The 26411-nt window shown below is 39.9% G+C and overlaps 1 long non-coding RNA gene across 1 annotated transcript in view; it reads right to left on the bottom strand.

The window, feature by feature from the left end:
- Positions 1–4218: 4218 nt before the first annotated feature.
- The window catches only part of LOC129209445 (uncharacterized), a 121887-nt gene continuing 99694 nt past the window's right edge, over positions 4219–26411 (bottom strand). The window contains exon 6 of the long non-coding RNA XR_008578080.1: positions 4219–4266. This is a non-coding gene — a long non-coding RNA (uncharacterized LOC129209445). The remainder of the gene's footprint in view (positions 4267–26411) is intronic.

Raw genomic sequence — 26411 nt, 5'->3', positions numbered from 1 at the left:
GCAGCCCCGAGGAAAAGGACTTGGGGGTATTGGTTGATGAGAAGCTCAACATGAGCCGGCAGTGGGCGCTTGCAGCCCAGAAAGCCAACCGTGTCCTGGGCTGCATCAAGAGAGGCGTGACCAGCAGGTCGAGGGAGGTGATCCTGCCCCTCTACTCTGCTCTTGTGAGAGCCCACCTGGAGTACTGCGTCCAGCTCTGGGGGCCCCAGTACAGGAGAGACATGGAGCTGTTGGAGCGAGTCCAGAGGAGGGCCACGAAGCTGATTGGAGGGCTGGAGCACCTCTCCTGTGAGGACAGGCTGAGAGAGTTGGGGTTGTTCAGCCTGAAGAGAAGAAGGCTCTGGGGAGATCTAATTGCAGCTTTCCAGTACCTGAAGGGGGCCTACAGGAAAGATGGTGAGGGACTGTTTATCAGGGAGTGTAGTGACAGGATAAGGGGTTTAAGCTGAAGGAGGGTCGATTTAGATGAGATGTTAGAAAGAAATTCTTTACTGTGAGGGTGGTGAGGCACTGGAACAGGTTGCCCTGAGAGGTTGTGGATGCCCCCTGCCTGGAAGTGTTTAAGGCCAGATTGGATGAGGCTTTGGGCAACATGGTCTAGGGGAGGGTGTCCCTGCCCGCAGCAGGGGGGTTGGAACTAGATGATCTTTAAGGTCCCTTCCAACTCAAACCATTCTATGATTCTGAACCTCATCTGCCAAAACTGAACTCTGTTCTGTCACCAACAGATCACTGTTAAAGAACAAATGATCCTTAAGCTAAATATGTGGGAAGGCAGAGAGTCCACTTACATGGTTACAAAAACAAATCCACAGTACTGAGCCCCTTCACAACCTGTTCACAATAGTATATGCACAATACTAAATAGTACCTTGGACACAAAATAACTAATGTCCCAGCAATAGGCTTAAACCTCAGTTTGTCAGGGCAAAGTTTTTGGGTTTTTTTTCTTAAAAAAAGTAACTTAAAATGGACAGTTTATTTCTCCTCTTGCCACAATTCCTTACAATAGCTCTTCATCCACAGTGGCCTTCTTGTTATCAGGCAGCTGATATTTCCCTCTTCCAGATGTATTCCCATGTAGTTTGTGCTGTACACAGTAATGCTTTGTTTGGTCCTCACAGGCATCTGGAATATAGGCCTGTGGAACGCAGCTGGGAGCTGCGTATGCAGAAATGCCTGTGCTGGAACTGAAAAGAGCAAACCCACTTCAAAGGAGCAGCAGAGAGAGTCAGAAATTGGTCGGACAAGAAGGATGATGTGAGGAAAGGGAAAAGATAATGGAAGCTGCGGTTTGCATGTGACACTCATGAGAGGATTAATATACATAATTATAAGCAGCTAGCAACAGTGTCCTCCCAGGTGGGCTGCATCTGACTGATGTTAGAAGAAGCTCCTTGGAGCACAGAGTCCAACACAAATTTTCAGTAGTTTATTCTGATGATTAACTATTCCTAATCTGGTAATATGCTGCTGGCACGAATCAGTGAGAGTTAGAGAAAAATCTCAAGCCATATTTGTCTATCAGCTCACTTATGTTGTTCCATATAAGCTCAAACTTCTAATATGATCAGCTACTTATTTCTTCACAAACACACCTCTGAAGTTGTATTGGGTCTGGCTGAGATGGAGTTAATTCTCCCCACAGCAGCCCTCATGGTGCTGTGCTGTGTATTGGTAGCTAGCAAACTGTTGATAACACACTAGTGTTGTGGCTACTACTGAGCAGTGCCAGCACACATCAAGGCTGTCTTTCCAACATTTCTTTTTCCCCAGCAGCAGGCTGGGGGTGGGCAAGATCTTGGGAGGGGACACAGCTAGGACAGCTGACCCAAACTGACCAAAGGGATATTCCATACCATATGACATCTGCTCAACAATAAGAAACTGAGAATAGGGGGAGGAACAGGGTGGGGGCGTTCATTGTTTTTTTTTTTTTTTTTTACAATGTTTGTCTTCCGGAGTAAGGGGTACGCATACTGAAGCCCTACTTCCCAGAAAGTGGCTGGACATCAGCTGCTGATGGGAAGTAGAGAATCTTTTGCTTTTTGCTTTGCTTCCGCGCATGGCTTTTAGCTTTAGCTATGTTGAACTGCCTTTACCTTGACCCACGAGTTTGGGGTTGTTTTTCCATCCTCCTTTCTCCCCTCCCTGCCTTACTGAAGAGGGGAGTGATAAAGCGGCTCTGGTGGGCACCTGGCCCCCAGCCAGGGTCAACCCACCACAGTCTTTTTTTGGCGCCCAACGTGGGGCTCGAGAAAATTGAGATAAGGATAGTAATTGGAAGAGGTAACGGGCAGAACATGGACTGAACATAGCTTGAGAGTGAAATAGTGGTGAAGGGACTAGAGGTAGATTTTGTGTGTAGATTGTCTACTCTTGTTTGGTGTTGTGATAGTGTTGTTTTGATTTTGGTGTGGGGAATTCTTTTTTCTTTTTCCTTGTCAATGTGATTAGTGTTTGTGAAGTTTTTGTGTTGAATGTATATTTTAATGATAATTCTTAAATACGTGATTCACAGAGGCGGGGGGTGGAATGTGTTGGGTTTGCGTGGCAAGGTTTTGGTAGCGGGGGGGGCTACAGGGGTGGCTTCTGTGAGAAGCTGCCAGAAGCTCCCCCTGTGTCTGACAGAGCCAATGCCAGCCGGCTCCAAGATGGACCCGCCGCTGGCCAAGGCCAAGCCAATCAGCGCCTCTGCGATAACGTATTTAAGAAGGAAAAAAACAGTTAGGGAGAGCTTTTGCAGCCGGAGAGAGGAGTGAGAAGATGTAAGAAACTCTGCAGACACCAAGGTCAGTGAAGAAGGAGGGGGAGGAGGTGCTCCAGGCGCCGGAGCAGAGATCCCCCTGCAGCCCATGGTGAAGACCATGGTGAAGCAGGCTGTCCCCCTGCAGCCCATGGAGGAAGGATGAGGGGGTGTAGAGATTCCACCTGCAGCCCGTGGAGGACCCTGCGCCGGAGCAGGTGGAGGCACCTGAAGGAGGCTGTGGCCTGTGGGAAGCCCACGTTGGAGCAAGCTCCTGGCAGGACCTGTGGACCCGTGGAGAGAGGAGCCCACGCCAGGGCAGGTTTGCTGGCAGGACTTGTGACCCCGTGGGGGACCCACGTTGGAGCAGTTTGCTCCTGAAGGTCTGCACCCCGTGGGAGAGGCCCACACTGGAGCAGTTCGTGAAGGACTGTCTCCCATGAGAGGGACTCCATGTTGGAGCAGGGGAAGGATGAGAGGAGTCCTCCCCCTGAGGATGAAGAAGCAGCAGAAACAACGTGTGATGAACTGACCGTAACCCCCATTCCCCGTCCCCCTGTGCCGCTGATGCGGGGAGGTTGAAGCTGGGAGTGAAGTTGAGCCCGGGAAGATGGGAGGGGTGGGGGGAGGTGTTTTAAGATTTGATTTTATTTCTTATTCCTCTACTCTGCTTTGCTTAGTAATAAATTAGATGAATTCCCTCTCTAAGTTCAGTCTGTTTTGCTCATGACGATAATTAGTGAGTGATCTCTCCCTGTCCTTATCTCGACCCATAAGTTTTTCGTTATACTTTTTCTCCCCTGTCTAGTGAATGAGGGGAGTGATAGAGCAGCTCTGGTGGGCACCAGGCCCCTAGCCAGGGTCAACCCACCACAGAAGTATGCAAATCAGTGATTTAAAAAAATAGCATCTATTACAAATAAAGAGAAATACAAGTTCTTTACTTTTCAAGTATTTCATCTCATTACTCCCAGGTTAGAGGAACATCGCCTTTAAAGAGTAAATCCATGCCCTTATTTGTTCTGAAGGCAGAGGAAGAGAACATCTTTTACACTTCTCAATGGCCAGAGACAGCAGACTGGAGAAGGTAGTGGTGTACACGTCCAACACGAGAGAAGGGAATTCACACACTAAACTGTAGCTGAGGAAACAACAGGTTGAACTCTGTCTGGCATGTGAGGATGACTTATGGACCTGGAAGTTTGTGCTTTAATGAAGATATTCAAGAGAGAGCTGACATGGAAAAATGACTTATTTCTCAAAGATGGTTTTATGCCTTGGAAGTGGTCTGGCAGCATTAGAATGACTTACAGCTATGTACTGTATTCTCCAACTCTGTATCTGCCATTTTGCTAGTACTTCTAAAGAACTACCTAGACCTTACTTTCCTGATCTGCAGATTGTCAATTTCACATCAATAAATTCAATACTTTTGTCAAAAAAAATTGAATATAATCAGTTGTGTGACTTACCAGTGCTGTAAATACTTTGTGTGTCAGCTTATCTCCCATTTGAGAATGCTAGGAAAAAAACCCACAAAAAACCAGACAGTTAGTAATTAAACTTATTTTAAGATTATCTTGTCTAGCCAAGTATACATAAAACCTCCTAGTATCATCCTGCTGGCAGGATTAAGGAATACCAAGGCCAGATCTGTAATGAAAAGTGAATGTCTTATCACCCTGAAATCTGGTTCATATTTGATAATTGGCACCTTTATTCCATTTACAGTTTTCATAGTATGCAAACACTTATATAGTCTTGAGTCAATAAGGTATAGAAAGATAAGCTTCAAATACATTAAGGACAATCAGCATAAACTAGAGCTTAGGACCCCTGGGCCACTCTGAGCCTTTGGAAATAATCAAGGTTAGCCATTGCCTCAAGGGAAATACACTCAGCTTTGGTGAGATAAGGTACTCAGTGTCATGAGTTTTTGTAGCAAACGTATGACCTGCAAACGCATGACTGTCCTTCATAAACCAGTTTTTGAGAATACAATTATCAAATCCAAATTATACACGTACAGATCCCAAATGCACCCACACTGAAATAGAAAACCTGATTCTTACACAAAACTATAAGAATTTGTTCACCCCCATTCAATCAACTTTAGATGAGGTTCAGCAAAATGCTAAAAATAAGGTCCAAGGAACCACTAAAGGCAGAATACTATTTCTTGAAAATTGTGAAGCTCTGCAAGACAGAGAAGGTTCACCAAAACAAGGGCAACTGCAGACAGTCTCTAACACAGTCTGAGGTAGCCTTCAACTACCGAGAGAGTGAGTGTGCCATACTCTTCTGAGAGGAGCACAAGTAACAGGATGAGAGATAAGGGACACCAAGTTGCAACAAGGAATATTGCAATTAAACATTGTTAAAAGGAAAAAAAAAATCACCGTGAGGATAATAAAACACTAACAGGTAGACGAGAGGTATTGTGCAATCCCGGGCCCTGGAGATGTTCAAAACTTGACAGGACCACCCCTGAGGAACCTAATCTGAGTTGGCCTCGCTTTGAGCAGAGAGCTGGTACTCATGAAAGTGCCTCAATTCTTGCTGACTCACTTGAGGACTCGAAGCCTTCACCTGATTCTGAGGTGGGGTGGAGCCACCCACTTCTAGCGGTCAGAAGCGACTGAAGTCTCCCTTCCCATGAAACAAGTGTAAATTTTAGGAAGAACCCTGATCTTTTATTTTGTGTATCAGAATTAATGGTGGTTCAAAGTACATCAATGAGTAGATCAAATAACCGAGCAAGTTTTCTACAAAGAAAGGCTACACTTCAAGCAGGCAAATGCCCCATCATAACTGCATCTTCCACCTGAGAAAGACTGCGAAACAAGCATGTCACATGCTATTTCACAGATATATTAAACTACCTACTGTAGTGGATTCTTAAAACCCTGTAAAAGTGGCACAGAATAGAGACAAAACTAAAATACCCTGCTGCGCTCATTTGTTTTCCAAACAGAAGCCCACAGAGGACAAGGAGAAGGCTCGAATGAAGCAGGGAAAGACTTTAAGTTCATAGTAAGTGTGGCTCCATTGCAGAAATGCTGCAAAACTTCACATCATCTCAGATTCATTAAATCAGCTGTCAAATCCTGAGCATTCATGACAGATTGCCATACAGGTGGCTTAGATTAATCAGCAATTTTATGTAAGAAAGGGAAAGATCTGCTAATATTTCTCCAGAAAAGCTGAGGGCAGCCTTTGTGAAACACTTCCCCTTACTCAAGATGGAAACGAACACAACTTTTGAAGTGTAACACTGAGGCACGTGCTGTTCTCAGGAAGTGACTTTCCTGTGGTCTCAAAGGCTGAAATAAGAGCCAGTTAAGATTTCATCTCTGAAATCAGAGAACTAGGTCCCAATAGTAGGAATCCAGTCAACATAATAACTCTGAAGGGAACATATTGTCTTATATGGGTTTTATAGTTGCTTCTACAGGCAACTCCAGAGACTGTTAAATACAGAAATCAAACTAAAATGATCAGAATAGAGGGAACTTAAAAGCAGACTGAAATTTGCAAGAAAGTTTTCAATACAAGATTACACAGAATAAAACACTAGGGTGGATGACAGGAGAGATAACATAGGAATGAAATGAAATCACTTAAGGTTCATGAAGCATCTCTCTTTCTCACCATTCATTTCTTCTGTTACCTGACCTTCATGTTGCAGAGTTTCAGAAATCAGTATTTCAAACTATCCGTATTTAAAAGTAACTCCTTCAGAGGATTCTCACTTTAAATAAGGTTTTGGGGTCTTTTGTTTTGTTTTGGGTTTGGTTTTTTGTTTTTGCTTCTGGGGTTTTGGTTTTTTGTTCAGTTGTGTCTTCTGTAACATGCCCACCAACATACCAGATGAACCACGCCAGTCTCAGTCTTCAGTAACTCTCCGTCCTTCATCTCCAATGAGTCAAGTATAAATCTTTCTGGCTGGATCTGTAGGTAGTCTGCATCATGGGAAACATTCTTCCCTTACATCTTAGAATCCTATAATTTATAACATGAAATTTAAACCAACATAAATTAGTAATTCAATCCCTATATTCCAATTTAATGAACTAGAGGCTTCATTGCTTTATTGTTTTGTGCCACTGGACCAATCGTTTGGTTTACAGATGGAATGTATTTCTTTATTAATAAATAAATGCATAAAAAAATAAAGGTATCCTCAATGCAATTATGCTGATGTCCCTCAGGAACCAGAATGCAATTATTTAAAATATTATTTTCGTAGATTACGCTCAAGAAAATAAGTAAAGAAATATGAAATTTGTGTCCTTTTAGCTTAAGCTCATTTTAAGAGCAGCAACAGTGATGCAGTTAGTCCCCAGTGGCAACTGAGAAGCACTTAGCCAGAAAATTGTTATTGGATTACAGTTCTGGCTTCATAAAATGTGGCTAAAGATCATTTTAGACATCTATGGAATGACCCATTGTCAAAACTGGTATGACAAACAAGTGACAAAGTTATTCTATTTGGCCATTTTGAGAATTTTTCAGATCACAAAGGTAACTTGGGGCTGTTATCAGCCTACACAGTTTTGATTCAATTATAAAAATAACTCACAATAAGAAGAATTCTAGCATAAATAATTTAATCTCTCTGGAAGAAAAGAAAAATCCCCACAAACGTGCATATATTTTCGAGTGTTTCTGCCATATAAAGAATTGTGAAGTGATAGAGTGATCAGCAGTCAATTCTAATACTGAGAACTACCTTTCAAACTAACTGGTCGTCTTTATTAAAATAAACAAGATGAAAAGGGCACCAAAGGACACCCCATGATTTTTAACAATGCGCAAACTGAAACCACTTAGATACCACTAAAGTTCATATGATCCTTTTCATTTCACTTTACAGTCTTTTTCAAACAGATGATTTCCTGGATGAGAATCCTGCCTCCCATGTTTTAATCTGCTGGTAAAAAAGAATAACTAATGTGAATGTATATCAGATGCACATGTGCATACTTAAATAAATGCAAACAAGAAATAAAACCCTTCACCCTTTGCATCTGAGGTCACCAGTGACCACTGGCAACACAGAAAAAATGAGGACCTTAATCAAAAGCCTAACACAGGATTTAATTTCTTCATGTAAGCTCTTTGTCATTTTTCTTCTCTGCCCATTACATGGTATGTCTTTGCTCATGTAATTACATAATTAACATCCTCAGCACCTATTTCATCCCTTGTTAATTTTGCTAAATATAAATACAGACATGCTCAAGGAAACAAACTTCGCAAGTGAAGAAGCATAACCAATTTAAAGGAAAAAAAAAAATCTATTTACATGCTGATAATCAGTATGTATCACTGAGCATTACTAGATGCTTGTTATCCACATGATGGCCCTCTGACTAGAAGTGCCTGTGCAAGAACAGCTTTTGCTGGGATGACGGAGATCACCTAAAAGTGTTGATACAAGGAGGTCTTGGTTTTGTTTGTCAGTAATCACTCATGCAGCTTGTAGCACCAAACGGAAGCAGTGGCAGCTAGTGAACCACATTGGTCTCATAACAGTGTTGGTTCCCAAATCTTTTTTTCTGAAAATCAAAAGTATTGGGGATGGGGAAGGGGGGAGAGGGAGATAAAATTGGCAGCTAAAGGCCCATAAGATTTTTGCTGTTTATCAGACAGACCAAAGTCACATTATTTAGCTGAGAGCACTGCATAACTATGATAATTCCACTGAAGATGTGAGTTTGAAGATCACAGGACTAGCAGAGGGTTCTTCCCTCACACCTCTGCCACAAAGAAGAGAGGAAAGAAGCAGAAACAGTAAACAAAGAAGATTCTAGTTCCCATTGGGAAGTTCCCAAAGTTATAATCGATCCACCCTTAGTGAGCAAATTGGCAGTTTTATTTCTTCCTCCACAGTGTTCAAAAAGTAGTTCTGTTCATCCTTGTGAAAAAGGAAAATTTCAGATGGGTTCTATTTAGTGAGATCACAGAGACCAGATCTGTATTCATCCTAACATATGGATCCTCACATTTAGGGTCAGATTTTAAAACTCCTACTCACAACAAAAATTACTTAGTTCCTTGAATGATACCATTAGGTCATGGAGGATGGTGTTATTAATCCAAAGAAAGAGGATCACTAACTGGTGTTTGCAACACAAACATACTTTCAAAGTTACTGCTTTCACACAGAAAAATACTGTTTCTCTATATAGATGCATAATGTCATTTGATACAGCAGCTAGGGAAGAGAACTAGTCTGTTTTCAAAAATCGTTCTCATTAAGAGTCAGTATCAAACTTGCTTCATTGCATTCACTAAATTATACTAAAGTATAATTGTAAACTATACCAAAGTCTGTCCCCTAGTATACTGTGCTGACCTGCTTATCTCTAAAATTCTGTTTAATTATCCAAAAGTGTACAAGAAAGTGGAACAGTCCAGTTTGAACACCTCAATGCTGTCTCAGCAATTTCTGCTCCCAGCACATGCTATTTCAACAGCCAGTGATGACTGGAGTTAAAGTGCATGCAACCAGCTGAATAGGATGCAATTCTTATTCTTATGATGAATATCAGGGTCAGAGGTGAGTGCCAGATAACACATAGCAGATGTGGAGGGAGTAGAAAGAATTCTGTTTACTTTGGGTGACCACCTACATTTCAAGGGGGGGTTGTAGGGGGGAAAGCTAAAACTGCCAGATCAAGGCTGTTTAAGGGACTGCATTGTACAATATTTTGCAGGACAAAGCTACGTACTTGTACGTTAGCATGAACTATTGTTGAAATATAAGACACAGTCCAGCCCAAATTAACCACTCGTGGAATGTGACTCTTCAGAAAACAAATAAGAGAATTTTTTTTAAAAACATACCCCATACCCTGTAATCACTTCAGCTGATACTGAAAAGTTGTATTTCTTTTTGTGTTGTCTGTATCTCTTTCAATTTCAGGATTTTTTTCAGAGATCAGCAGCAAAACAGCCTTACCAAGTACAAATGGAGAAAGTCTGATCTGAACCTGAGGGAAGTTCTAGATAGCCACTGAGAAGACTGCAAGATTCATAAGACTGCACATTTACAATCTCTCATTATGGGACAAGAAAGTACTGCAAGCTGTGGTGCTAGCTAGATCCTCAACCCTGTAGCCCAGGTTGTGCAAAAGGGACCTGAAACTGCTCTATACAGACAGTGGACGATTCTTCCAGAGATGATGCATGGAGCAGGAGATTTATAGGAACTCCTCAAGCTGGTAAAACTATTAGCAGTCAATTAGCTGCTCAGCTTTTCACAGCCCATGGTAAAGGATGAGGAACCTTTCTCCTCTGTACCATCAGCTCTTAACTGCCAAGCAGCAAGGAGGTAGCCTTTGTGACTACATTCCACTACTGTGAGAGACAGGTGAGAAGACTGATCACTTCAGGTATACCAATGAGCTTACTGTATAAAGAACGAACTTTGTTTCCCCTGATCCCTCTTCCCCTCCCAAAGAAATCATGAAAGTCATTAAGCATCTTGATATTTTCCATATGGATGTTTCTTCAAGTTATAAGGTCAAAGTGGACCAGTTAGGAGAACTTAAGACCATCAGAAAGGACTGAAAAGGAGGAGGAGGGCAGGGAAAGCAGCTCACTTTTAAAAGAAAAAAGAAAAGCACCTCCAAAACAAACTATGCCGAGAGAAGCTGCATTTCTCAACATGCTACAAACACCCACTTTCCAGACTATTGAATTCAAATGCCTCTGTGAAGACTGCTACAACAAACTCTCAGCAAATGGATGGATAGGTTTTGCTGAAAATTTTTCCCAAATATTTCCATGTATGTTTTAAAACAGATCTAGTAGTTACATTCACATAATATGATCCAGTCAGTGCTCAAAATGGAATTAAAGGGAAAATCATTAGATTTTTAACTAGTCTTTCTAGAAAAACTTATCACAGGCTAGTAATCTGTGGAAGAACAGATCTTAGAAAATAGCTGTGAGGAGGCAACTGTACTCCAAGCAAAACAAAACAAAACAAAACAAAACAAAACAATAATCCCACCACATAGATGTCCATCAGTTAGCCTGCTAACTTTCTAAATGAGTTGTTACATTTATGCCTTTATAAGCTTTGCTCTGGATGTTGGGGATTCAATCTCATTTTTATGGATGAAGTACACAGCAAGGAAGTAAGTTTGGCAAATGATCTCTGAACTACTCTGGACTCTCTGAAGATACAGTTGTACTACATTTTTAAAGATATACACTGCCTCATTTAGATGATGGATTGAAGTGGAGGATGGAGGACAATTTAAGTAGAAAATCCAACAGTTTTCAGTTCTAAGCACTCTAATGCAATGTACATCTCTTCTCAGGTAACATTAAAGATAATTAAAAAAAATCCTGATTCTTTAAAGCTGAAATGTATTTGTGGCATAAAGCAGTCATTCTTTTTCAAAATCAAAACAATCTGCAGAAACAACTCTGATATTGCTAGAGTTTGCATGAAACAAATGAACAAAAGAATAATAATTTCTCAGAAAGTGGAAGGGAATGTATCCTCCCCCCATGTTAACTTTTGGTCTGCTGCCACGCTTCCATGTTGGCAACCAAAGCAATGCTGTGGGCACCATATAAAGGCACGTGTGGCAGCCAAAGGGTTAAAATAGACATTCCTTATCTTTGACAGATGGTTAATTCATGGTCATTATTACTAAATTCAATTGCTCAATAATTTAGATATGACAAACATGTGTGTAGGAATATATGCCAGGGCACCCTTCTAGGAATCTCAAAATGCAATATCCCCTCCATGCTTTCACTATACATTCTCATACTGAGTGTGACAGATGGAAACAAATGTAGGCTCTCTGAGCACTTCAACTCCCTTGTGCAACTCTTGTTACATTAGAGAGTGGTTTTAGAGAGTTACTGTGTCCAGACCTAGGAATGGATGAATGGGCTTGGCTAAAACAACCATTTTGTCAGTAAGTGTAATGCAAGCCCAATTTTTTTTTTTTTTTTTAGGCCTAACTTTTCCAGTTCTGTTGCTGCAAGTATCACCACTTAAGCAATCATAGGGAAATAATTTGCAGACAAGGTCACAGTTTGAATGGCATTGAGTGCTAGTAGATCTACTTATAGGTTGTCTGGAATGGCTTTAAAGCAGACCGTAACTGACTAAACATTTATATCAATGATGAACTGCACACTCACCTCTACCACACAAATAAAGGGTCACAAAGTGAGGCCACTCAAAAAACTGCCCTTCTCTCTCCATTACAATCCCCTATCCTGAACCCAGTCCATTTTCTCATGCGGTGACAGGCATAAAGATCTTTTGCCAAATGTTTCTTAAAAAATAATAATAAAAAATAAAATTCCCCTTTCCCCTCTTTCAGTTGATGCAGGAAACTGAACTTCTCCCTTTCTCTGTTCCCACTGATATTTCCAAATTGGCTGGCACAAGAAAGCACCTCAAAACACCTCCTCAGCTCACTCACTGAAATTGAAAGTCTTCCACTGACTTCAAAGACGTTTGGAATGGGCCCAAAGTCAGCACCCCACCATGCTAGCACAGACTACCAAACCACAACACTGGCTAGAAACCATGTCATTTATATGCTGTTGCTAAAGCAGTGCAGAAAGCATACGCAACTTCAGGTCTCTGAAAATGCATGCTGTTCTTTCCTTGTGTCATGGTTTAACCTGGCAGGCAGCTGAAATGACGACACAGCTGTTTGCTCACTCCTCCCCTACCACTGGGATGGGGGAGAGAATCAAGAAGAAAAAGGTAAAACTCATGGGTTAAGATAAAGACAGTTTCATAGGACAGAAAAGGAAAAGAATAAACAACAATAATAATAGAATATACAAAACAAGTGATGCACAGCACAATTGCTCACCACCTGAAGCTGATACTCAGCTAGTTCCTGAGCTCCACTGCCTTCCAGCAAACCCCCCAATTATATACTGAGCATGACATCGTATGGTATAGAACATCCCTTTGGCCAGTTTGGGTCAGCTGCCCTTGCCATGTCCCCTCCCAGCTTCTTGGGCGCACCCCCACCTTCTTGTTGGTGGGGCAGTATGACAAGCTGAAAAGTCCTTGACTGCTTGGCAACAACTAAAAGCATCAGTGTGTTTTCAACATTATTCTCATCCTAAATCCAAAGCACAGCACTATACCAGCTGCTAGTAAGAAAATTAACTCTATCCCAGCTGAAACCAGGATATCTTGTTAGTTTGCAGAACATTTTGTGAAGTTCCACAAATTCCTGTGCTGATATAGGTTAATTTACAGGTGTCTCATCTGAACCACAAAATCCAGGTATCACAAACTGCTTTGTCTTTGACATCTTATGTGCATAAGTTTTCTATGTTCCTTTCCTGCCCAGAAATGTCATTGCCTTCATGCCTCTCTATAAAGCCCTGAGATGTCATACTTTTAGTTAGAATATGAACCTTCTAGAGCAGAGATCTTGCTTTTACTTGTTAGTAACTCATTTGATACCCTATTGGCACTATATAATATGAAAGAATAAATCACAACGATAGTAAGTGGGAAAAGCCTCTGTGCTCTTTTTCCACCATGGCCATTAATTGTACTCAGAGTGCTTGCAGGACAAAAAACTTGAGGCAACTGTGTTAAATTTGAGCCTTACCTGTAAGCTTGCAAAGTATCTCAGTCACAGAGGGAACTGAATCTAACCTTCAGTATGCTCGAGACAAGCAAATCTATTACACTGGTTCATATAAAATATTCACAGTGTCTGTTTCAAAAGACCTGCTTTAGGACCTGAATCAACATCACCCTGTTTGTGTGTCTTTCACACCATCCTAAACTACAACTGCTTCAAACTATAGCCACAGTGGACTCAAGACATGCTAAGCTCTCTCAACTCCTAAAGCCAAGGACAGTTAAAGAACAAGACATCTCAGAGGTCTTTCTCACCATCTCATACAACCTACCCTTTTTGGCAAGCAATTGTTCTGACATCTGGTGGTGTTAAACTGTCTTTCCTTTCCCTGCCTCCTAATTGAGTTTGTAAACTATGCTTAAAAGAAGCTTGTAGAACTAAAGTAAAACTAACAGAAGAGTAGCATAACCTCAACAGTATGGTGTCATATGGGCACCACACAGAGCTAAATATAAGCAAAGCTGGAGGAGAAAACTTGATGCAAGTTGCTCTCACCTTTTGCATTCAGGTAAACATACCCTTCTGGTGAGCAATAAAATTTTTTAAGTCACAAAAGTGCAGCAGAAGATCACAACTCATCTCTTCTCCTTCTCAACAGATAAAGCATTCTTTTGTCTCTAATTAAAAAGATTAATAAAGTAAGAGAACACATCAGGTTTGCATCAATCATTGCCCATGTGGTTCTTATTATTGTAATTAAAAGTTATCTCCTCAAAATTGTTGGATGAAAGTGCCATGATCTGCAATTGAAAACACATTGAAGGGAGTTATCCAACTTATTTGACTGTTTTAGGACAGTAAAATTCAAGAACACTGTGGAGGTAATGTATTCAAAAGAGTCCTTAAAGGCAATCTGTCAGTAAAAGTGTCCTATGAACATTCTATTCAAGAATGTGAATATTGCTAAGGCTTTTCTTTTTTTTTTCTTTTCTTTTTTTTTTTTTAAGGGGGGGGGGGAAGAAACCACTGTTAATACTAAGAATGAACATCTTTTTAAAAAAGAAATCTATTTCAAACTCAGTCACTGAAATTCAAGGTTTTATCTTGAGAGTTCTTTAGGTCCTGTATATATTAGTAGCGTTAAGTTCCCCTAGGACTGAATCTTTTAATGTGTGTAGATTTTCACACTGAATGGGCCAAGTTTCAAATAATCCTGAACAAACCTGGTTCTTTTGCTGACATATCACCCCATACTTCACAGAAAGTAATGTTCAATTTTGACTTCCAAGCTTTTACAACATACAGGATTTTTGGAAATGGGTGATCTAGAGAATTTTTGCATCTGCAGGACTGTAGACTTACAAATCTGTGAAACAGAGATGCACAGCAAATAGAATTTGTAATTTAATTAGTTCCTTTATTTCAGACATTAGTGTACAATAGTTTTAACAGCAAGCTAATTGCATCAAAGCTAGCAGCATGCTTAAAACCAACCCTTTTTAAAGCTTTCTTTGTGTAAAGTAACTGTTGAAAGTTTTTCCTCACTCTCTTCCTCTTCTTTCTCTGCACTGAATGCATGTTTTACATTTTGGCATAGGATACAGCGACTTCATGGAGTTCTGTTCACAACTATTCAGGGTGTAAAACCACTTACTAGCTTTTGAGAAACATTTCCTGGATACTATTAAAAAAAAGAGAATTTTAATAGGCAGAAAGGTATCTCCTGTAATATAAAGGAAAAAACTTTTATTTAACACATCACAGGAAAACACTAAAGGCTGTTAAAGGTGGTCTTGTTTGGATTTTATTGTGAAAGAGAAAAGAATATTTTCCTGCCATCTTTATTTACATTTGAACTCTGCTACCAGTTTCCTTTTGTAGCTTCTGAAAACCAGTGATCTCTTGCATCTTCTTTCTGGTTACCAACAGACAGCTTAATCTGTGGGCAGTGGATTTACAGGGCAGTGCATTTACACGACAAGAGATGGTCAGTCTCCAAAGGCTATTTAGAAAACTAAAAGAGATTGTGTAATTTGTCCTACAATCCTCAGCTATAAACCCCAACTTTTCTTAATTTTTGCTCAGATGGAATTACTCAACTCTCAGGGAAAAAACCCAAGGAAAATGAAATGAGAAAAATGCAGAATTCTTAAACAAGAGTATGGGAGGGCAGTGGCACAGCATATTCACTGTGACCCTCTAAAATTTCCTATAGAAAAATTACCCTGTATCAAAGAAAATGTGGAGAAAAGAGAAACAGTGATGCTGAATATGACAAAAAGCTTGTTTATGTTTAATACATAGGAGAAATTGTTCAAGGACAGTTAAATGTGACCCATTTAATATACCAAGGTCTCCAATACCTATGGTACTCTGCTGAGTAAGTGCTGATCATGCAAATTAAGGCTGCCTGGGGATACACAGAGCTTTGCAGTTGCAGTTTGAATTTTCCAAGTTCTCAAAAAACTTTTAGAGATGCAGATACATGTTATAGGGTCAATAGGGCTACTTCCATTTCTTCAGTTCTTGGCTCATTTTGAAAATTCATCTGTCTAACATACTTGAGTGTTCTGACACACACATCCATATTGAGGAATGTAAAAATCTAATTATTGCTACTAGCAGTGTAATTTAAAGTACAGATGGGCAAGTCAATTTGAAAATGTGTCCCAAGACTAATATTTGAGCTTCAACGGAAAGAGGAATAAAAAAATCTGGTGGTCATTGTGACTCTAATTAAATCAAAAGTTCAGTGCAGTCCAGGAGTCGTCAAAGGCAATGTAGATTATGCCCTTAGTATACACTGTATTCAAAATCAGATACCTTCTGGACTCCCTTACTTGTATTGGCTTACATTCTTTCCCAGTTTGCAATATGCTTACAAATCCCACTAGCTATAATTTGGGTTCATTATATCTGAGCAAATGCAAGGAAATCCAAATTACACATCACCTCTGAAACTGGCATCAAACACCCAATCAAAACTTTACAGGTTAGGTGAAGATTAGCATATGAAATGAAAGGGCTAAGAAAAATATACAAGTGGTTAGGAACAGCAACGCTGCTTTAATAAGGGTACAATGTGCCCACTGTATGAATACAAAAGGGCAGGCAATCCATTTTTATAATTTTACTATAATTATATAGATCCTAACCTATAGGGAAATGATGCTCTAAAACAAGTCGCCCTAACCCCCATTCCCCCAACATTTCTCTAAAAGATTAAACCGTGCCTTTTCCTATGGCTATTTTTAGTAATGGCATCAGTAATTAAACATTCTATGATCTGGGGCCCCAAAGAAAACATCACTCTGGCTTCTGGATGTATTCCATGATATCTTGAAACAATCTTAAAAAACATATGCAGCCAGTGTTGTGATTCCCACTGGATCTGCAGGGACCCATTAGGATCACCAGGGAAAGCGTGTGGTTGTGACAATGCAAGCAATTTAGCGTTACTCACTGGAGCTGAGACATGACACGGTGTGAAGCTGCTATTGTTCTCCTTGGTTTCTCTCAAGACACTCAAGTTCAAATCTACTCACAGCCTAATTCATAGCTGAAATGTGAACCAGAGCCTGCAGCCTCTGAAGAGAATGTCCCAAGCGCCTGATAACCTGCTCCCAGGAGAAGGTGCTTTGAATCCCTATTCTTGCTGATTCTCCAAGAAAAGAGGACTAATTAATGATACAGTTCCATGTACCTGTTCTCCATTTTGCAGGTCTGCAGTGCTAACCGGGTCACAGGAATTATTTGGGTTAAAAAGAGAAGCCACCTCGCTCCAACCCCAGTAAAACAGTCTCCTTTAACTCAGATAATTTCAGCGCCTAGAGGTTCATGGCAATGCCATCTCCCACTGAGCAGTACTGGCAGGGGCACACACAGGCTGCAGACAGCATTTCACCACTGCAGGACACGTGGCCTCAGAGACACAGGACTTGTGCAGCAGGAGACACACAGACAACTGACTTGCACTCAGCTCCTTCACATCTCATCTGCAAATTCTAAACACAGGACCATTATTTGTTCATCTTCATCAACCTACTCTTCAACTCCATTTCTTTCCTTTACCAGCACCTGACATCAAATAGTTAATTCTGCACCGAGCAAATGAAATGGTTTCAGTCCTTTCATTTAAGTGAGGTGGTTTTTTAAGTGAATCCAATCTGATCCAGATTTTCTTTTCTTTTGTCAGTTTGGCTGCCATGCTGCAAAATCAATTGTCTACAGAACCCTAGTTTACATTAAGAGTTAGTGGGGTAACAACTGTGGTCACTGTTGCTGTACAGTCCACACCTTAATAAGAAGTTCTTTTGATCTTTTAATGATTTCTCTTCTTTCCCCTCACTCTTACTAAGGCCAAGTTCAAAAATTTGACACTTAATGAGGAAAAATATACAGTGCATCGACTAGCTACACTCAGTAAGCAAAGAGATGTAGATGGGTTGTTTAGCTCCTTATCCAGAAAGCCATTAGGTATCTTGAAGGTATTGTTGAAACTTATACAACGTTTTTAGAGACATGTTGTCTCACCTCTGGAACCATCAGTGCATTTTATTTGACATACGGGGAAATTGGGAGGTTTCCCCCCCAAAGATGACCATGAAATATTAAAATAAAGATTGCTAGAATTCAATTGATTACTAATCTCTTTTGAACTGTTTGTGCAACTGAAAAAATGGATTCTCCTATATTATCCTTGTGTTTACCAAAATACAAGCTGCCATATACTAATGGAAAAAGCACATGGATGCCTGCTTCTATACATCACTTGGCATGATTTTCTTCCCCTCACAGAAACAAATCTACTTATAAGGTAATTGTTGCAAAACACTTTCAAATGACTGTCTGTCAGGAAAACAACCTCAACTCTTAATGCCAAATCACTGGCACAGTCAATGAGTGCAATGGAGTTCAGTCTAGACACTGGAATGGCTAACGCTATGAGACATAACGCTTTCTTGCAAAAATGTCATTTCATTAGTTATCAAGTGAAAAAGGAATGTGGATGCTTGAGGACACTTACTGTATACTAATTTTGTGTATGTGTGTATACATATCTAGCACTTATGTGCAAGTACACCCATGTGTTGACAGAGGATACTCTACTACATAGGGCACTGAGATAGTCCCTGCTAGTGATGCTCCTTTTATGTTTGTGTACTTGTAAAAATGGTCCAAGATACAAATAGTTCAGAGAGACAAACTAAAAAGCAAAAAGATCAAACACACTAAGAGACAGTACACTTAAAACCACACTTATTAGTATTAACAGTTATGGTGCAAGAACGACAAAGTTGACCTTGGTTAGTTAGTGTTTTTAAGCCACAGAGACAAAGTGGGTTTCCTATAGACACTATAAAAAACTGCACTGCAGAAGCATTTATGGGGTACAACTTTCAAAGTGCACAGTGAGGTTTTATAGCTATCTCAGACCTAGTGGGCTAAATCCCGAGCTAGCGAAATCAACACAGTTCCACTTACTCTAGGAGCACTACAGCAGTTTACATCACCCGAGGATCTAGCCCAGAAAGTGTAATGGGACTCCTGTGGCCTCAGCTTTCACAGAACAATCTGATACTATATAACATAATCTGACAAAACCGAGAAATTGGAAATTAAGACTTCTGCTCTCTCCATACTTCACCCAGTTGTGTTTAAGTGCATTGCTGCAGAGGCCTTAATATTACACAGTCAGTGCACCAAAACAGAGCCACAAGAATTTCCTCCTCACTCAGAAAGAGATCCTATTGACTCCAGTGAGACTCATATTAATTTCTGTGAGATCTTATTTAAGCTAAAAGTGGGTTTGGGCTAGGTCGAGTGACCACTGTGATATTAAAATGTAAAAGGCTTTTCATAGTCCGATTCCAAATAATACTTTCCTGCGTGCTGTGGCCCTGGTGTAGGTGATAAGCTTTGTTTAGCTGGGATCCCAAATGGCAACATTCAGATCTGGATACTAATTTCCTCTTACACTGTAGAAGATGTCCCTGAACTTCAGAACCAGAATGTTATTCTAGATTGACCAAGATCAAATAGAGACATACTCTTCAAACAGAAGTAATTTTGAAAGAATCTAAATATTCACATTTTCTCAGCTGGTACAAAAAAAAGATCGCTGTATTTATTTCAATAGGCCTAAAAAACTCACCTGAGTTGAAGGACTGACCCTTAAATGTCTACAATCTCTGCTAAATGACTTGGTATCAGTGACATGAAGTACTAGGCTCTGGCTGAAATTTCATGAAAGACGGATTAAAGGCCATCACTGGACAGAGACCATAGGGCAAAAACATATTTCAGAAAAGAAAATTTCATGTTTCAAGTTAGAGTTCTCTTCACAATGAAAGGTGACCTTTGATACAATTCTTGCCTTGCTCTTTGTATTTAAACTCTTTTTGCTTTCAGCACAACTAAAACACAGATGAGCACTGTCTTCATCCTTTCTTTAACATCCCTATTTCCATATTCCAGACTCAACCATCATTTACCCCAGCAGTCCCCTACTGTGCATCTGTCCCTCAAATCTTAAATACCTGTCCTCCCAATCTGTTCTGAGGCCAAGTCCAAATGAGTTTTGTGCATGTAAATTCTATTATCTACATGCATAAATGACAGAATCTACTGCCTATGCATGCAAATGTTAGCTATCTAGACCAACCAACGTGCCACTGTGTATTAAGGGGCAAAGGTTTTTTGTACACAAAGAGAAGTCTATTAAGTATACTTTGAAACTGTGGCCCTAAAATTATGTGCAAGAAAAAGAAGCAGCCCTGCCTGTAAAGACTAGGTATTTCCAACAAGTATAATTTTCATGTAGCTTAAATCTCTGGATAACCTTCAGAGGTTGAGTTACCCTTGCTTACAGCTCTTCAGGATTCACCTGGCCTTTAGTAATGCTAGAGCATATGTGCAATCTGTCCACTTAAAGTGTTCAGAGAAAGAAACATCGTCCCACTAATATAGATTATCCACAGCATCTGAAAGATTTCAGGTCATAAAAACATACAAAGAAGTTTAACAATTTATTCACCAGAAAGACACTGTAAGAGATAGGTAACTTGAAAAGCCAGATGACATTTCTGGTTTGGTGTTTGTATTTTTGGCTAAGGCATATTTTCTTTTTAATACTGCAAACATCAACACTTTTTTATTCACTCCCAAATAGGTAAAATTAGATGACAGATCCCTTTTTTTTCTTCTTTTTTAAAGCCAGGAACACTCATTCCAGGACTGAGAACTTCTAACACTCTAAGTTTCAGCCTGAGGCCAATTTACCAACTATTACAATCCCCTCCTGAAGAGGTCTGAAGATGGAATAACTTATCTACCCTTCATTAAGGAAGCACGTGGTTCATCCTCTACATTTTCTCTATCTGTAAATAAAGTCAAGGTTTGGGCCATATCAACTCAGTTCTGCTGCCTAGCTGTAACTAAGAACTGAATTCAGTTCAGGGTATGTGTATATTATCCACACATTTATATACACCATTATATAGACTCCACTTATCACTCAGTGTATGAATCAATCCTTTAGCAGTTTATGATTTATGCAGCTTGCTAGAAGAGAAGTAGGCCATGCCAGCCTTGAAAGCACTTTAGCTTAGTTGTTTTTACTCATGAAGGACATGCTGTCCTGTAATTATTCTGTCATTTCTTAAAAGCTGAAATCCTTAACAGGTTCATGCTTTATGTGCTGCTATGTGTATGTGTGAGTTTATGTCTGAGCACGTCTCACCAAGTAGGAATCATCATGCCAAATTACTTTACACAGACCTACATAGAACTGGACAGCTTAAAATGTGTTAAATATCCTCAGAGTTTACATGGATGGTTTCAGGGGGAGCAGGGGTGGAGCAGATTAAGGGGGAGTCAAGGAAATCATTAATATGTTCCAATTACTGCCCTGATTCACAAAATACACAACTGCATAAAAGTGTCACTTTCTGTTTTGATCCTGTCGGTAATGTAATGTAGTGTTGTGTTGTGTTTTCTTGTATCATTTAATAGGGGCAGTATCAGCAAAATGTGCAACTTTAAACAATTATGCAAATTTTAATGTGTTCAGAGAAAAACTGAAAGGAGATTCTGACATTAATCAGAGACTGCAGGCTCTGCTTGCAAGAGTTCTGTAAATATGGGCTAACCTTAGCGTTAGTGGCTAAAAGGCAAAGTTTCTCTGCTGCCTCAAATTAACTGCAGTTTTAGCTTATTCGGAAAAAAACCCACCAAGAATATTAAATTCCATTTTCTACACAAAAATCTGCCATTCACCTTAAAGGAATAGCATGAAGGCATACAAAACCTCCCCTTTTTTAGATATGTCAGAATATTTGGAGAATTTTAATAGACTTCTAGAATGATCTATAAATCATATGAATTATGGGAGAATTATAGATTCTATCTAACAAGTCCTGCTGTGTCTAAACAATGCTTATCTGATATACTGGCAATATGAAGCTAATAAAGTGTGTAAACACAGAATACTGAACTGGTTTCAATGAAAAAAGGTCATCCTGGATTCTAGATGAAAACCAGGGGTATCTGGACCCTTCTGACACTTTAAAAGATTAAAAGGAGATTCTGGCTAGTTGGAGTTTCGTTGATCTTTTTTTTAAACTAGAGATGGGAGAGAAAGCAAGCCTAGGATCAGGATCCTCCAGGCTTCAGATTCAAATTATAGATCTCTATTTGTTGGAAACTACTTCTGTGATACTCAGCCCTTACTGTTAACCAGGGAAAAAAAAGCATAAACCAGCCAAAGAAAAGCCATGTTCAGCATGACCATGAAAAGGAAATGCCATATGTCTCATGAGAAAGAATGATCTTGACAGAAATCTATCCTGCTCTCCCAAGTACTGGGGCTCAGGCAATGTCCAAACTTAAGATTATTATCTGAACTGCTCTCTGAACTTCTGTTTCCCCACTGTCAGCTGTAATACATGAGAGTAGTTTACAAGAGAGTGTCAGTTGTTCACTTTGAATTTCCCAGCTTTAGTTGGTTTAAGTAAGACCCTTAATGTCACTTAAACATAGTGTTTTTGTGTTATATTTTAATTTTGAAAGGATTATCAACAAAAGCTACCCTTTCCGTTAACTTTCTTTGAAAAATTATTAAGAGTTTTAGAAAGGATCTCCAAATATCCTCACCCTGCCTGATAAGTTATCCAGAACGAAACATGTAATACAGATGAAATTTTGAAAAAATGCAGAGGCAAAATATAAAGTTCTCAATCTGAAACTACAAATACCACTGTGTTACTTGGGAATGCAGTGCAACATGGTTAAACACTGTAAATTATACTGAAATTTTCTTTGTGTTGGTATTTGGCTCTGTATACTTTTATTGATAAAACCCAGCAATTTATTTTTCTTTTTATGGGGTTAACAATTACATACTGCTCAAAAGAATTTGACTGCTATTAGCAGTGACTACAGCACTTGTGAGGAAAAATCCCGTTGTCTTACACAAACGTTACCAGTAAGTAATATTCCACCTAAGAAAGACTTTGGAGAACTGTTAATAAAATGAGTTGTCTTTAGTTACTCCTTCCTAAAATACCACATTAGTAATCTTGGGCTGCAACTAATTTTCCTGATATTACATGTGGAAGTCACTGTGAAAACTAGACAGAGGTGAGATGTAATGAATGCATTACTCATAAATATGGTTCCTAAAACATAAAAATCTGACAAAGCTCAAAGATCAGAGCAGGAGGTAAGACAGCATTCATATGCTCCTGCCTTAAATGTTCTTAATGTACATTGGGTAATTATGTAACTCATTTCTTCCAAACTGAGTAAGATACTTTGTTTTAAATCTATTTGTGGAGTATGCTGAATATACCTCTTTTAATTTAGTATAGTATTCTCTGGTCTAAAGCAAGCAGTTCTAAATTAAATAAGCTAGCATACCTATTGCACAAAGCAACCGACTGCATTCCAGTGAAGCCCCTTTGAAAGCTATGTCAAATCTCTGCTGTCTCAGGGAGGAAAGTACCTCATTCCCTTTGCATTACTCACCCTGCTAGAGATTAATCCTAATGAGCTTTTTTCTACAGGCTTGGCTGGCACACCCAGGATTTGCATTACATACCTGTGATTTCTCAATATTTAGCCCAAAATGTGTGCATTCAAATGCAGATAGATATCAACTTTCCAGAAACCATTAACTACAGCATTACTGTAATAACTTATCGAGCGTAGAGTGAGGCCAGCCACAGGGCGCTTCCTCAGCTTTGGTAAGAAGCCACCACACAACTAAGTATTGTAAAATCAACATGGGTCAACACTAATATGAATGCCAGTGTAAATGACATCTCAAAAAAGGTCACTGTATTAAAGAACAACAATGCTCTCTTTTTCTTTATTTCATTATCCTCATTATCTCCCTATTTCACTGATTTTTGGCAAACAGTGGGCATCTATTTGATGAGACTAGATTGTTTGCAGACCCTGTAACAGAGTTTCAAGCTTCCTCCCAGCTGTATCCTGCCCTCATTAGGCAAACAACCATCCCTTGGCCTTTTCCACCCATCAACATGAGAAAAAAACTAACAAAATTTCAGTTCACACAGAAACCAGGAGTCCTACATCTTTGATCACTCTTAAGTTATTTTACTCTACAAATACCACACCTGAGCAATTTTTATTGAGGGAACAATACTAAACTGTAATCAATATCTACAATACCATCAAACCATCACAAAAAAGATTCATCATTCAAAAAAATGCTTCCATGCAACTTGGCTCAGTCCTTTTGAAAATAAAATAGCTACTATTAGATGCATGGGCTAAATCAAGAAGCCTGGCCTCTTCTGGACCAAAGGGCTGGAAAATAATTTTCAGATCTGAAGAATTTTGAAAGAAGACAGTAACAAGCTCTTTCCCAGTTAAATGAGGGTACTGCTAGCTTGGTTACTGCAGCCAATCTAAATCATTGCAACACCCCATGTAGTGAAGCTGTGTCGTTAAGGTAGCCAAGGACCAAACTGCTTACAGTTTCAGAGTTAAACACCACTTGAGCTTTCCTCAGAAGCAAAATACAAGTCAGCACAGCTCACAGTCTAATATACTCCACGAAGGACACAGTGTGAAACCAGACAGCTTTACTGAGCACTGCTTCACAGTCCCAAGCCCTCTCCAGCTATAGTCTGGCAATGGCAGCATAAGAACACAATATACAGCTCACTCTCTATAGAGTAGCACAGTTGTGCTTCATTATGACAGACCACAGTCATAATGATCATTTACTGTCACTCTTTAAAGGACTGGTCTAGCAGCCTATATTCAGATTTCTACCTCCCATAAGGGTTTCTAAGGTACGTACCGTCCTAGTAGCTAAAGGCTAGGTAAATGTACATTGGTACACCTAACTTTTGGACATCCAGCCATTGAAGTGGTGCACAACCAAATTTGTGTTGATGCCTATGTTTCCTAACCAAAGAATGTGAACTTTAGGTAGTGCTGGCAGTAACAGCCGGGCACAAGTCTCAGAAGGAGCCACCAGAACTAGCCATGAGGTATGAACATAGGTTGGATCTTAAATTTCTACCTCCCTGAATGTGAGATGTTCAGGCATCTAAATAGACAGAGAAAAAGGTGTCTCTAGCTATTCTGGAGCTACGTTACAGAATTGTCTGCACCACAGTCTTTCAATGAAAACAGCAAGTCTATACTTTTTTTTAAATGGAGTTTTATGGTAGTGCCCTTTCTTTTTAAATCTAACATACCAGTGGTTTGAGCACTGGCAAGAAAGTGAAAGATTGTGTTTGAGATATTCCTGCAGGTGCCCAAATTAGTATCTTCTGTGAATGTTTCCTAACCACAAAGCCATCAGGCAGTCAGCATGGGGGACACTCACCACCTCTCCTGATAGTCCAACCTCATCAGCAGCTCTGTCAGATTCATGAATGTTGTGAGTAGTGCTCAGGGCCTGGTGACCTAATCAGGGCAGAAATCTGCAGAAAAATGAAGCCTAAAATCCTTAGATTTTTCCAGTGTCTGGGCACCTAAGACACTGTCTGGAAACTGAAATGTGCTGTTTTGTTGCTGGGTACCTATGATGATCTTTTCATGGAGGAGAGCTAAACTGATTCTGCCAGCTCCATGAAGCAGGAATCCCCTTTCTCCTGCCTCCCACAGGCAGGCTCTGACAGAGACATTGCCAGCTGTCTCTGTTCATGCAGGCCTCGCTGTGAAAAAGCCAAACAACACCACAACTTTCATGCTGCACTGTTTAGCTTTGGCTGAAACCTGCAATTGTGTGTGGTTTTCCTGTTTGGGTGCCTAATTTAACTGGCTGAGCCCACTCCTTCAAGTGTGGAAGGGACTCTGAGGGTATAAGGAATTAGCATGTTTCTGCCAGAGACATTCCACCAGGATCCCATGTTTGTTTAACATGTACAAACAGCTAAAATAAAATATTTGTTGGCCTCAGTAATAAACAGAATATAAAATAGTGTGAAATTAAGCAAGACCAGCTGGGTTCCAGGAGAACTAAAAGGAACAGTTAACTTGTACTACACAACGATCTGGAATGCAGACACACTAAGATGGACTGCTATTGATGTGTGGTTTTGATGCACTTTATATACAAAGTGCTGATTAGATCTAGCTACCAAAATTATGCCCTTTCATATCCATATGTCAGTAATAAACAAAATTTAGAGAAACAAATCTTAAGATGCTTTCTACTGTTTTAAATCAACTGCTTTGCAAGCCAAGCTTGCAGTGGTGGTTCATATGCTGTAGAAGTGTGAAGCTATCACGGCAGTGATAACTGATTCCATTCTTCCAGAGGCAAAAAAAAAAAGGGGGAAAACCAAAAAAAGAAAATTAAGAATTCTTCTGCTCAAAGGCAGGTTTTCTCCAGCCCTCAGAGACCTGTGAGAATTTCAGGATATGCATCTGTATAGATTCTATGTAGGAGCATTTGGGCCTCCATATATATTTATATATAATGAAACCACAAAGCAAACAACTGCTTACACAGAGGTTTTTTGGGGAACTTGGAAAAGTTGCTCCCTATTAACACAGGACAGGATGGAGGTTGTCCCTCT

The sequence above is a fragment of the Grus americana genome, chromosome 8 (assembly GCF_028858705.1).
Source record: "Grus americana isolate bGruAme1 chromosome 8, bGruAme1.mat, whole genome shotgun sequence".
NCBI lineage: Eukaryota > Metazoa > Chordata > Aves > Gruiformes > Gruidae > Grus > Grus americana.
The sequence above is the reverse complement of the archived record's forward strand: the minus strand, read 5'-3'. Positions and strand labels throughout refer to the sequence as shown.